Source organism: Magnolia sinica, chromosome 12 (genome assembly GCF_029962835.1).
Source record: "Magnolia sinica isolate HGM2019 chromosome 12, MsV1, whole genome shotgun sequence".
Lineage (NCBI taxonomy): Eukaryota > Viridiplantae > Streptophyta > Magnoliopsida > Magnoliales > Magnoliaceae > Magnolia > Magnolia sinica.
Genome location: NC_080584.1, coordinates 51,821,383 through 51,836,577, shown reverse-complemented (window position 1 = coordinate 51,836,577; position 15,195 = coordinate 51,821,383). Strand labels below are relative to the sequence as shown.

Genomic DNA, 15,195 nt, shown 5'->3' with positions numbered 1-15,195 from the left:
GATCTTGATCTGATGGATCTAGCCCATTGCTAGTAACAGACTAGTTGTAGGTGTCAAATCTCACTTCTCTGATCAAGAACTGAGTGATCTAGATTAGGTTGCTTAGATGAATAGTCATGATTAAGCGAAAGATACTCCTTTATTCAAAATAGAAGAATATAATAGGGGAGCATTTATGTGTAGGAGTGGAAATCTGAGATCCATTAATTGTAGGCTTTTCAGAGATCTTCCTGATTGAGAGTTTCGAGATCTTCGAATGAGACTTTCTTATCTAAGAAGCCAACAACATGAGCGAGAAGGATTTAAAAGCAACAAGGAAACCCTAACAAGGGTTTCACCGCCTTAATGATTTATAAAAAGTACAATTAAAGAAGTGTTTAAGGCCCTACACCAAAAACATTAATTTATTTTTTATTTATTTATCTTTTTTAAAAAATGTTTCTTAGCACAACTTAGCTTACTTTACATACTTCCAATGTTCGAAGTATTGGTCTCGCTACAAGTTTCGCTAGCCAGGGCTACGAAAACAATATCGATATAGCCGATAGTATCATTGATAACCTAAAATGTGGGAAAACATGGAAAAAAGTGGAATTTTCATCGAAACTTTAGAAAATGTTAAAATGTACATATTTGCATATTTAGAAATAAAAAAATTACAAAAAGAATGCATATATAACAAGTTTCCATTTAATGGGGCCTTAAAATCATTTGTTGTTGTAAGAAATTGTTCACACCCCAAGTATAGGGTTGTGATGTAGTAATAAACTCGGTAAGATCGAGGTCAAATCCACAGGGACTGAAACCTGTACGTAATCTAAAAATAACCAAAACTAAAACGAGAATAAGATGAAATCTAAATCAAGTGAATATGAGAGAATAATGGTGAAGTATTACTCTAAAACTTGTGAAAATAAAGGTGGGAACTAAGGTGCCAAGGATCCAATTGTAGCAATTGAGAAGCCACCTTGCATAATTCAAGGACACAACTGGAATCAGAGTCCTATCTTATCCAGCTGGTAAGAAGAGATTTGTCAGATCTCTAAACTTCTCATGGATCTAATCATCAATAGATACGAATAGTGAAGATTTGGAAGTGATTCCGTCACTGAACCATGTCCAGGAGAGTATGGCAAACAACATCAATTTACCAATCTCACAACTAATCACAAGAGAATTGTGAAAGTTAGGAAGGGTTCCATCACCCAACCATGCCCAGGAGACAATAGTGAACAACAGAGCCTCCTAAGTTCACAATCTCATAATGAAAAGAACAAACTCAAAGCTATTACAGATCTACTGTAATTTGAGTCACAATAAACCATTAAAAACTAAAAGTATTCCTTAATAATCAAGCTAGAATCCATAAGAGTTCAATAACCATGAATCAAAGCAAAGCTACCATCCTAATCACGCAACAAACTTCACCTCTTAGCCCTATCTAAGGGGTTTAGCAAATCATAAATATGGTTAACTAAAATCCCTAAAACAAAAGCATTAAAGGGGCGGAAGACTAAGAGAAGAAGAAGACTCTGGCCGGCCCACGGTGTCTCTCTCTCTCCTCTGTTCACGCCCAAGCTTGCCTCCACGGCTACCCAAAGATCAGATTTTCGATCCCCCTTCCTCTCTCTTTATTTTCCTTTTATAAGCATAAAGGGTCGGTGACTCTGTTTACGCAGCAGAAATTCCTGGAAAGCTCTTTATGCATCTGTGATGATTGGTGAGCCGATAATCAATGCTGGCAAGAAAATCCACTCCATCCAGTGGATTCACGTCAGATATGGATTGATTTGGCTCGAATTTGGTGTGGCCCACGTAACTTTTCCCTGCACCATTCGTCTTCCTTTAGACGGTTGAAAACCGATCTTCATTGCTTCCTGCAATTCCGTCATCTAGGCTTGGATGAGAGGGAGCGTGGGCTTCTGATGGACGGTCCAGATCTGACTGATGAAGCATGGTGGTAGCCCACAAGATTCTTCGGCAGGCTCTGTTTGCAAAACAAAGCCTGCGCATTCGTGCTGTGGTGGTCGGTGGACCAATGATTGGTGTTGGGCAGGAAATCCATTCTATACATTACTATCTACTCGAAAAACCATTCGGGTATGGTGGTTTTTGGATTGAATTCGATGTGGCCCACAAGATCTTCTACTCGGTCGTCCATCTTGCATTTAACGGCTGGGAACGTGCAGATGCTTGCATGGTGGCAAAAAGACACCATAGCTATAGTCACGCTCCACCCCTTGACACTTTGGACTGTCCCGATCTGTCGTATGGGCCCTGATGGTGGCCCACAACATGTGCCAGTGGGACCCACATCTGCTCGCTGGACTTCCTGCGCGAGAGAGGAAGAGGGACGGGTCAGCGTCCGCTAACTCGTCTCCCTGTTTGGGTGCACGGCATGAGCATGTGTACTATGCACATACACACCCTCTAGGTGGGCCCAGTCGTGATGTTTATGATAAATCCACACCATCCATTTGCTTCTCCATCTCATTTTAAGCGTTGAAACCAAACTTGAAGCATATCTATACATCAGGTGGGCCCTAAATCAGGATTTTAGGGTCTAATCTATCCATTGGGCCACTTTCAGAGGGATCCAATGGATGAAAATTGATATGTACGGTTAATTTATGGTCCTCAGGCCAGATATAAAGTTTTGAGCCGAACAGATGGTGGGAACCCTGTGATCTCGCATTCTTGATGATTTTCAGGCCTGTTTAACATGAGTGGCCTGATTTTCTCTGATCTTGACCGTGTAAATTCATTGATCTCGGTCCCCTGGTATCCGTCCCTTACCTTGGTGATTTGTGAGCGTTAAATCCATGCTTTGAGTACCCTTTTTCAATCCAGGCTCCTAAATTCACCCTGTAACACAAACACGATTAAATAAGGCATTAAACGGTATCATATTTATAAAAGCAGATAATAACTGGGGTATAATATGCAATATTTGCCCTCAACACAACCTCCAACCAGTATTTTGCTAATCCTGAGCAAAGTATGCAAAAAATAAGTTGAGAACTATAGGAAAATTTCTATAAACTTGAGTGAATTTTGCAAAATAATCCAGATACGAGAATTTTACGATTCATGAATGTTGGGTAGTACTTTCTCTTAGACTCAAGTGCACGGTAATTTCATAGTCAAGTTTAAGGTATTAATCCATTAATTAGAAAATATTATAAACATTGAGTTCCATGGGTGTATAGTGTAATTTCGGCTTATCAATATTAAGATTCACTTCTCTATTTCATGATATCATTGATAACCAACAAGAGCATTTAGGATTCCCAAAACCTAAACCAAAACATGCCTTACAGATCATCCTTTCATTCTACCAACTTTTGATTTTTCCATTAAAAATAACGCCAAGGAGGGGAATCAAATCCTCACCTATAGGGAGCAAACCTATGGTGAAGATCATTCGCTCAACCCTTTCAATTCTTCTTTATAAGCATGATGGTAAAATTTCTCAGGCTGGTTCCTTCATGCTTAGTGACTATCAGGTTAACAATTCAATATCGAACTGAAGCTTTAACGTGTAAGCCAAGCGTGATGTGTGAAATCATGACTCAATCAATGTTTAGAACTTCTAATCATGAATTAAAAATTCGAACTTACTGTGAAATCTAATAGATGGCTGAATCCAAGAGTCATCAATTACCAACATTACATATCTTATAATTCAAAATGAAAGATGACGATAAAAATCACTTCGACTTCACAAGAATTTCCAATTTTTTTTAAAAAAAATTCTACAAATTTTGCTCAAGACCAAGAAAATACTAATTAGGCGACCTAACCTCCCATCCCCAACTTGAAATCTACATTGTCTTCAATGTAAAAGAAATAAGCATGCAATGCACAAAGATAATACCTGACGAGGAAATTGAACGGCCTTAAAGAGATATTAGCATGAGAGCAGGTCAGCACAAGAGTGAAACCAATGAAAACAACTTATCCTAAAACAACTTAGAAAGTAAACTAACCTAACGGCATAAAGTTGACTATCCTAAAACCGGCATAAAACAAACTACCCTAGTCCTATGAAAGTAGGGGAAAAGCTACTCAGTCATGCCGTAAGGTTCCTCTTCCGGCCAATATTTAGATAAATTTCTCAGTAGGTTTCTCAATAGGATCATCCAAAAGCCTTTTTGTAATAAGCTTGAATACCCTGGAGCATGAATGTCCAGAGAAATTTATGTACCTCAACAAAATTTGTCGTTCAATCGCTTAAGTTATCCAAAGTATATATGATTCACCTATAATGGAAAAAGTATCAAAGTTAGTATCCCATGGTGAATCAGAGACTACAAGTAAAGAGAATTTAGAAAAATTTTCAAAAAGTGATATAGTCTCAATAAAGTTTGAAGTTTTAGATTTCGGTTCTATTGTCAGCTCCTCCTCTTTTAATGGTAAACATTCAAGATCTGGGGAAGGAGGGGTTTCAGAGTAAGGGTTTTCTTAGTCCATGACAACCATCGAGGTATTGTTTTGCAAGGCATCTATATTTCTTTTATCATAAGATCATTTGAATCTGCAAAGTGTGTTAAGCAATCATCCAAAGAGTTGGGAAATTACATATTGAAATCTGTAATGACATGCTCGAGGACTCTATCGTCTTTAAAAGTAGATGGAGGGATGATCTCTTGCTCTAGCCCTGCACAGATAGATTGAGGGTCAGTAGACGAAGTATTGATGTGAGGACTCTATTCATTGATATTACTCAGAAGAGGCATTGAATCGTCAAAACTTGACAGCTCCGATGGTGGCCTTAACTAGGTGGGTTCAAATTCCAGAGTCATATCGAACAACTCGCCCATCTCCGTAATCATATCATTATTCAATTCAAGGGAGTGGTCCAAACATACCTCACAAGAGTTAGAAGGGTCAGTTGAAATGGGTTCATCCTCCACATTTGAATCAGGCATGTCAGATGAGTAAAGTAGATCCTTATAACGGATCACTTCGTGTACTTCTTGATCATCGACCTGGACCAAACTTGAGATTGATTCCAGGGAAATTTGGATTACACATTCATGATCACCATCCCAATACTCTTCATCATTCAATTCAGTGCAATATACACTTAAGATGGGATCACATTCCTCACATTCTATTCTTAGATCAGGTTGAGGTTTGAATAAACTAACCTCTTGCTCATCATCAATTGTGTCATGTGAGTGAGGTGTGTCAGAATCATTGTATTTGAAAGACACCCACATCCCTTGATCATTCCTTTGGACTGTCATCGAGATTGACTCATCGAAAAATTGAGCCATATGCTCATTAATAGATTCCAACTCTTTATTCCTAATTCCAGAGTTCTCTAAAAGCGAGTTAGGATCACTTTCCTCGTATTGTGTTTTTGTATGGAGTTGTGGCTGAGACGAACTAGCCTTCATTATCTCATCATAAGTAGGGAATCCAAAGGAGTAATCAACAGGATCAGTGGGTTGCAGTTGGGATGAATTAGTCTCCATTAGCCATAAAGGCGTGATTCAAGTGCTTCTAATAATTTCTTCATGCCAGTAACAGTCTGTGTAACTCGGGGATGACTCCTCTTGGATCGTTTCTGGTGGATATTTAAAAGTGGTTGATCCAAGAGGGTTTTTATCATGATATTTTACTGACTCAACTTCGAAATATTTCTATTTTCACTGATCATAATCATACGGGTTATGGGTCGGAGTTGATATGTGTCATCATTCCAATAATCACGTACTATTTTCTTAACTCATGGAATATAATTATTCTCCCACAGATAATCACCGAAGGACTTCTTCATCGGTAGAGCATCAGATTCCGATTGGTTCTTGAAGATATTTTCAGAAAAATTTTGAGGCATAGGCTGTTTTCCATAAGCTATCTCAACATACTGACATGCCCACTCATTCATATACATGGTGAAACCTTAACTCTAAATCTAATCCTAGAGAAAAAAAAAAGTCCTACAACAATATGGAAAGTAAGTAGAGGGAAGAAGTTAGAAAGAAATTACCAAACTGGAGAGTTCTATGTTAGGATCCTACAAAAAACAAAATGAAACAAGTTAGTTTCTAAAAACAAAAAATCTTAAATTAGAAAGTTTCTAAAAACACAAATTAGAAAGATGAGTTAATTTCTAAAAAAATTCAAATAGAAAAATCTAAACCTATAGTTAGAAAATCCTAATCTTAACATAATTCTAAAACCAGTTATTCTCAAAAAAGCGCAACATTCAGTCCCCGGCAATGGTGCCAAAAAACTTGTTCACACCCCAAGTATAGGGTTGTGATGTAGTAATAAACTTGGTAAGACCGAAGTCGAATCCACAGGGACTGAAACCTGTACGTAATTTTAAAATAACCAGAATTGGAACCATAATAAGATGAAATCTAAATCAAGTGAATATGAGGGAATAATGGTGAAGTATTACTCTAAAACTTGTGAAAATAAAGGTGGGAACTAGGGTGCCAAGGATCCACTTGTAGCAATTGGGAAGCTACCTTGCATAATTCAAGGACACAACTGGAATCAGAGTCCTATCTTACCCATCTGGTACGAAGAGATTTATCAGATCTCTGAACTTCTCATGGCTCTAATCATCAATAAATACAAATGATGAAGATTTAGAAGTGATTCCATCACTGAACCATGTCCAGGAGACTATGGAAAACAACAGTAATTTACCAATCTTACAGCTAATCACAGGAGAATTGTGAAAGTTAGGAAGGGTTCCATCACCCAACCATGCCCAAGAGACAATGGTGAATAATAAGGCCTCCTAAGTTCACAATCTCATAATGAAAAGAACATACACAAAGCTATTGCCGATTTACTATAATTTGAGTTACAATAAACCATTAAAAACTAAAAATATTTCTTAATAATCAAGCTAGAATCCATAAGAGTTCAATAACCATGAATCAAAGAAAAGTTACCATCCTAATCACGCTACAAACTTCACCTCTTAGCCCTAGCTAAGGGGTTTAGCAAATCATAAATATGTTTAACTAAAATCCCTAAAACAAAAGCATTAAAGGAACAGAAGACTAAGACAGAGGAGAAGAAGACTCTGGCCGGCCCACGGTGTCTCTCTCTCCTCTATTCACGCCCAAGCTCGCCTCCACGGCTGCCCAAAGATCAGATTTTTGATCCCCCTTCTTCTCTCTTTATTTTCCTTTTATAAGCATAAAGGGTCGGTGACTCTGTTTACGCAGCAGAAATTCCTGAAAAGCTCTTTACGCATTTGTGATGATCAGTGAGCCGATAATCAATGCTGGCAAGAAAATCCACTCCATCCAGTGGATTCACGTCAGAATTTCGGTCAGATATGGATTGATTTGGCTCGGATTTGGTGTGGCCCATGTAACTTTTCGCTGCACCATTCGTCTTCCTTTTAGACGATTGAAAACTGATCTTCATTGATTCCTGCAATTCCGTCATCTGTGCTTGGATGAGAGGGAGCATGGGCTTCTAATGGACGGTCCAGATCAGACCGATAAAGCACGGTGGTGGCCCATAAGATTCGTCCGCAGGCTCTGTTTGCGAAACAGAGCCTGTGCATTCACACTGTGGTGGTCAGTGGACCCATGATTGATGTTAGGCAGGAAATCCATTCCCTACATTACAATCTACTTGAAAAACCATTTGGCTATGGTGGTTTTTAGATTAAATTCAGCTGGGAACGTGTGGATGCTTGCATGGTGGCAAAAAGACCCCATGGTTATAGTCACGCTCCACCCCTTGACACTTTGGACTATCTCAATCTGTCTTATGGGTCCTGATGGTGGCCCACAACATGTGCCAGCGGGACCCACGTCTGGACTTCCTACCTAAGAGAGGAAGAGCGATGGGTCAGCGTCCGTTGACCCGTCTCCCTGTTTAGGTGCACGACGTGAGCATGTGTACTATGCACATACACATACTCTAGTTGGGCCCCATGGTGATGTTTATGATAAATCCGCACCATCCATCTGCTTCTCTATCTCATTTTAAGTGTTGAAACCAAACTTAAAGCATATTCATACATCAGGTGGGTCCCAAATCAGGATTTTAGGGTCTGATATGTTTGTTGGGCCACTTTTAGAGGGATTCAATGGCTGAAAATTGACGTGTACAATTAATTTATAGTCCTCAAGCCAGATATAAAGTTTCAAGCTGAACAGATGGTGGGAACCCTATGATTTCACATTCTGGATGATTTTTGGGCCTGTTTAACATGAGTGACCTGATTTTCTCGGATCTTGGCCGTGTAAATTCATCAATCTCAGTCCCCTGGTATCCGTCTCTTGCCTTGGTGATTTTTGAGCATTAAATCCATGCTTTTAGTACCATTTTTCAATCCAAGCTCCTAAATTCACCTTATAACACAAACACGATTAAAATAAGGCATTAAACGGTGTCATGTTCATAAAAGCAGGTAATATCTGTGGTCTAATATGCAATATTCGACCCTCAACACAAATTAGTCCAACCATCCCATCTGGCCTATTTAACCATCTAACATTCCATCTAAACATTCATCGATATTGTATAATATCAACAACACATGATATTTTACCAAGAAATCATCAACAATTGGAAAGGAAACGAAAGATCATAGTCTCAATATTGCGCATGTTGCGATATCGATAATATTGAAATATTATCAATATTATCAGTGACAAATTGAACACTACATACAACTATGTGCCCATGAAAAAAAAATTGAAATATATATTTTTTTCTAATAAACAAAATTTTGATGATATCAATATGTTAGCGATATTATTGAAATATCATCGATACACTTATGATACAAGCATTACCTAGATTTTACATAATTGAAAAATTTTGCGATACATTGGCAATATTAATGCATTGGCAATACAAGTAAGACCTAGAATTTACATAGTTGAAAATATTAGTGCTTACAACAACGATATTGATACGTTAGTGATACTTAGTGATATATTGCGAACACTTGAAATTTCTAATACTACCAGTGTTATCGGTATCGCTGAGCTGGAGATAAAGATAATATCGGAGATATTACGATAGTATCATAGATAATTCGAACACTGCCTACTGCCTAGTAGCTCCCACTACACTACTATAGGGGTGGAGATGGTATTTCTCCAACCTCAAGCTGTAGATCATGATTTTTTAAGTTTCAATTTGGCTTATCACACCCGTCTCGATTCGTCTATTCCAACAAGCATATTAAGATTTACCATCTTAATTTTTATATTCATTTGGTTGTCTCACAAGTTTTTCGATTGTAATAAACATAATTTTACCATATCTAATGAAATCGGCAATATTTTTCCTTAGTTAATTTGCATGTATATCTTTGTTCATTTGAGAAGTGTTTTGAACTTGAAAGTGTTGGTTTAAAAAAAAAAAAAAAAAAAAGTCCTCAAGGTCATAGACTCACATCTATGGTGATGAAGCAAAAGGAACTCACTCCGAAGGATTAGGATCATTTCCTTTCACTATTGAGCGGAGCATAATATTGGTGGCTGAGAAGACTGAATTTTCAATCCCGGTCTCCAATTTGTCTTTCTCAGTAAAGGGGACACGAACAATTCAATTAACCATTGAGTTAGTAGACTCTGGCATGCCCCTGTGTCCTATTCACACATATGTATCCAAATCTAGAACATCGGTCACACAAGTGATCTAGTTTAATTGAATTGGAGTGCAACAAGAACCATTCATGTTCTGCATGCTACCATATGCGCACCCCACATTTGGACCATTCTCACAATCAATGTACAAATTAATATTGAACAGTGTGAAAAACACTTCGAATGGCTCACGTTGATTCCAGAAATCAATGTTCAGGACCATATTTGAAGGCTGTGATTTCAATAAAGCTCGTTATAATGGTAGAACTGAAAATAATAATAATAATAATAATAATAATAATAATAAATGGTTCTGATTGTCTCATCACATGGGCAATACAAACTTATCTTTAAGAACCAATTCAAACACCATATTAGCCTATCCATCCATGTGATCTTGAAAAAACTGTCAGCAAGTACAAATACGATAAAGGTCAGTTTACTAGTCTTGTGGCAAGCTTATGCTACAAGGGTTGCATGGGCCCACCGTGGTGCTTGTATGCCATCCAACCTATCTACAAGGTTTTCTGGACTGCGGAAGTTAGATATACCAAATCAGGCAGGTACAACCATCACGTCAGGCACCATTTGAATTTGAAAGTTTTGAGAGATTGTCAATTTTTATTTATTTATTTATTTTTTTTATTCTAATTAAACACGCTAGATTTTTAAAACATCCCATCACTATTATAAGATTCAGGTCAACAGATGAATAGGTGGATGGCACATGAATAACTTTTCACTGGTGAGTCACTTGTTTTACAAATTGAAGAGGAACGTCATTAACTAAAAGGATCTAAATCCAAAACAGAAGTTCAAGAAGAGGAAAGCCAATGCTGCAGCTTTGCATACGGTAGACCAGGGTATCCCATAACTTCCTTTCCCAAAGAGCCCTTTCACGAAGGGAAAGAAGCTCAGCACCACCCATGTACTACACACCATCTCCCCCAGCCCTGGTGGCCCACCAAAGACTGGTAGCCACACCCCTATCAGCCCCACCACAAGTGCATGCAGTCATATGCACTAAGACAATAGCCATCGCTGGCGCGAAGATCGGTGAAGAGTCGAAGGTGAACCGTCCAGCATCCACATCAGTCCCACTATCGGTAGTACTTAGATCATCTTTACGTGTAATTTGGAAGATCGTCTTTGATAAGCCAAGAAGCTTCAGTATTACATCCAAGATTCCGAACAAACACACAGTTGCCGATGTTATCCTCGACATTCTCTGATTGTTCCACCATGCGCGGATGGATAGCCCGCAATGAAGATACTCTATCAGATTGTGGAGGTTGGGCAAGATGGAAGCAGTGATGATCATCCATGGATCTGATGCCTGTATGCAAATCAACGTAAGGATGAGATTGATTCTACCCTTAATAGTTAGCTATAACCCGAAATGTTGATTTGATCAGATGATCCTGAAATGGATAGTTTTAATGGGCCATGAATCAAAATGTTACATTGAAATGATGTCCAAACTGGCTGATTGGAGAAATCAGGTGGGCCACACCTCGGTTATGGAATCTAGGCATGTCATTGGGGAGCTTCTAATGGATGGGTTAGTGATGTAGAGCGGGTTGCGGACAGTTTCATGGCCAAGATGGATAAGAAGAGGCTCAATCGCAAGTGATCCGGACTGTCAGGACCTTAAATCGGGCATATCTCGCAATCCGGATTGAGTTATTCAACATACCATATATGATTTTGGGGTAGGACGAGCTACTTTAGCCACCCAACCCCGCAACGCCGTATCGATGGCCGAATTCCATGTTTATTTCTATTTTTACTATTTTTAGTAAGTTTTGGTTTGATTGTAACTTTTCATCTGTTGGACTTTAGGAGCTGTGTTCATGTGCTTCGAATAATGAGAAGAATGACGTGGTTAAGACAAAGAGGACACTTATTATAAAAATTAAATTTATTATTTATATTAACTTAACGAATTTTATAGGAAGTTTTAGTCATAGTTTAAATCTATAATTTCATTCATTGGTTAATTTACGAATTTTCATGAATATTATTTCTATTTTCTTACTCTATTGTGACCTCATTACGTTCATCCCTGTGTAAGTTAGATGGAACTCACATGTGTGGTGGGCCTAGACAGCTCGGACGTACATGATTATTCTCCCTACTTGCTTACCTTAGGCAAGAAAGACGTGTTGGTGAGGAGACAAAAGGCTGGCAGCGCAGCGTAGCACAACTCTGGAATGGACTGTGGAGCCCACCCGATGATGCTGAGGTACGCCAGGGACAGTCGGAAGCTGAGACTGCTGGAGAGGGTGGCCAGCAAGGAGTTGTGTTCTCCAACTAGGGTTTGGAGAAGGCCCGTGACCCACCTTTTCATCTGCGACAGAGTAGCGGGCCCACCCAAGAAATGCTGGTGGCTCCGGCATATAATAGACTGAACCCCAACCCATAGACTGGATCTTTTGCCCCGAGAGAACGTCCTCAGTCGCAGATCCGTACACCCAACGCACCTGCAACCAAAGATTCAAGGGGGTTCAAAACGAGAAAAAGAGTATTCCCTGCTGTAGACTCGCACGAGTCTTATCGACTCGACCGAGTCGACTCAGACTCGGTTGAGTCCAATTCCGTTCTTCACCGCAAGTTAATATTAAAAAATATGCATGACTCGGCCGATACTCGACTCAGTGAAGAAATCCGGGATAGGATCCTTACTCTTGCTTCTGTGGTAGACTCTCTGGAGTTTCAACACCCGGTCAAGGGTTCGAGTATCCATAGGTGGTGAAATCCCACCACGGCGTGAGTTTACGGGGGTGTGTGCGTGTGTTAAAAAAAAAAATTAAATAAATAAAAATTCCTGGCTAACGTTTATGTGATGGGGAGTTATTGGATAGTCTAGAAGAGCATGACACATGATATGCGGGCATTTAGAAACTATACACGTATCATGTATTAACTCTATTTAAGCTTACTAAAAAAATTAATCTATTGTCTGCAATTGCATAACTTTATCTTCTGGTTTTTTTTTTCTTAAGACTGGACTATTGGAAAATTTTAATTTTTGACTGTCCAGTATTTCTCTTCTTAAACTGTAATGGCGGAACAGAAATCATTTAGCCAATCCAAGCTAGACGAAATTTTAGTTGAAAATTTTTTTTTGAGAGAGAATGTCTATGCTCCACTAGTTTTTTGGACCATAATTTAGGGTGAGTCTAGTGAATAACTTCCAACCAATTAAAGGTTTTATATATTGAACCGTAATATAGTTGTTTCCTTCTGTTTCTTGCTCTCTGAGCAAATGAAAAATACATGCAATGTACTCACAATGATTTTTTCTGGAAATCATTTGGATCATGCTTTGGTGCAAATTGCTGTAAAAAGATGTTTTGACAGTTGCAAAATATACCAGATGTGAAAAATATTTATATAGTTCTCGAGGAGTCAAAAAAAAAAAAAAAAAAAGAGATTATATATTGAATTGAAACAAGTGAAGACTTGTCTGAATCTTTGCTTCAATCCAACCCTAGCCGAACATCGAGTCTAGTTTAGTTTTCAAGTGTTTAGCTATCTCTACATCTTATCCCTTGGTTGGGCAATCATCAATGGTAAGGCCTACTTGTCTAAATTATCATGTGTGCTCATTTGATGGGCCATGCTAGGGGTAAAATTCAGTCAAAAGTCGCACTAATTAGACATTTCTACAATCATATTTATAGCTCGGGAACAGGGAAAAAAAAAAGAAGGGTGATCTCATAGTATGGGCACTCAACAAAAAGTTGTGAATTCTCTCGCCTCTTTACCCCAGCAAGTGTTGAACTCGTACTGACAATCTGCAACCTCCTTGGCCTGCCTGAAGAGTTGCCGAAAGATTGGACTCGGACGGACTGGATGATTCTTCATTTTTTCTGGACATTATTGTAGCAACTGATTTTGAGAATTTCGTTGAGTTGCCAAATGCTTTATCTAATGCATTTTCAAGTAAGTTAACTAAACAAGGAGCGGAAAAAAAAAAAAAAAAAGAAAAAGAAAAAAGAAGAGCATTAGTACAACTCTACCAAATCAAAAGCGTCAATCAGGTGAGGCCCAGCATCTAGGTGGCTGTTGCTCATCTAAATGTGCACTATTGGCCTTATTTTCTATATACCCCCCTTTTTTGTTTCTTTTCTTTTTTTACATTTTCACCCAATTGAATAGTGTACTAGCTAGGACCATGTTGATTCTTGGGTCAGAATTCATTTTGGGGCTGACATAATAGACGGCTTGGATATAGCATGTGGTTGAAGCTGGCATACATAGGGCATTGTATATATGTGCTCTAGGCTGGATTTAATTAAGACAGAATCCAATCTATGGTAGGGATTATTTATTTATTTTATTTTATTTTTTTAAATTTTTATTTTTTAGTCCTTTCCATCTTCTTACCATTGATTGAATTGAAAATGGAGAGTTTAGTCCCTTTACAATCCGGCAGCTGCCCATATATAACTTTTCTTCTGTGGAAGCATCCTGTACTCCGTAGCAGGGCCCTTGAATTCCTGCTAACCCATGCTTTGCATACTGTATAAAGATAGATAGATAAATAAATAAATATAGGGTATACCCTGCGACTTAAATTTGAATATATATTATTCTAACCATGCAATCCATGTGTCATAAAAAATGGACGGTTGTAACACAATAGCCCCATTCAAATGGTCATGATCATCTAATTTGAATGAAGTGTTTGAATTAATAATTGGGTGCCACATATATCATTCAAAAGCCCTGAAAACATTGCTCACCTCCCTACAAAGGTGTGGACACCCATCCATCCATGTATAAAACTTATCCAAGTCAACTCAATTTGACAAGATTTCAAACTGAGTCCATTGAGAAATTCAACAATGAATATGAACTTATCCTGAGAACATTTCTTTTTCATAAAAAGAAATGGAGCATTGGATTGAACCAGGTAGACATGAGTCGAGTCAATTTTCTAGTGTTTGAACCATGGTAGAGACTGTAAGGTTTAGTGCCAGTTGCAAACTAACTTCTTGTAGGACAACTATTTGATTTCCAAATGGGTCATCTTTGAGACCGTCGTAGAACACTAGCGGAAATTGCACAAACCCACTTTCTATTTCTTAACCATTGCCCAGAAAGAAACACATTGCATGAAGGGCAACCTATGGATTGTTCACAAACATGTCGCAATCCACATTCAACATGAATGAAGCATTCGTCATCACTCCTGAGACCCTTGTCTATTCAACAATGAAGAAAGAAAATTAGTGTTGCACAGCATGCCAACAACGCAGTGAATCGAGATCAAATCTCCGGTCTCACCCATAAATGATAAACAGGAAGAAATATAAACTAGAAGAAGAATCAAAGCATTCAAAATAAACCACAAGACAAGATATACATGGAAAAACCCCAACAAGGGTAAAAAACTACAAATGTAAACTTCCACTATGAAGAAAAACGAAGATTAGAAGGTAATATACTAACATCTCCCTTGGAAGTACAGAGAAAACCATTTGCCCATACCTTAGAATTATTTCTCATACCCTAGAAAAGCTCTAGAGACACCTATTTATAGTTTACGCAACACCCCTTTCACACCTCTGTGAAAACAGACTAAAAAATCCGC

The 15,195-nt window shown here is 38.4% G+C and overlaps 1 pseudogene; it reads right to left on the bottom strand.

Moving 5' to 3' along the window:
- Nucleotides 1-10,258: 10,258 nt before the first annotated feature.
- The window catches only part of LOC131221366 (cellulose synthase-like protein H1), a 74,217-nt pseudogene continuing 69,280 nt past the window's right edge, over nt 10,259-15,195 (bottom strand).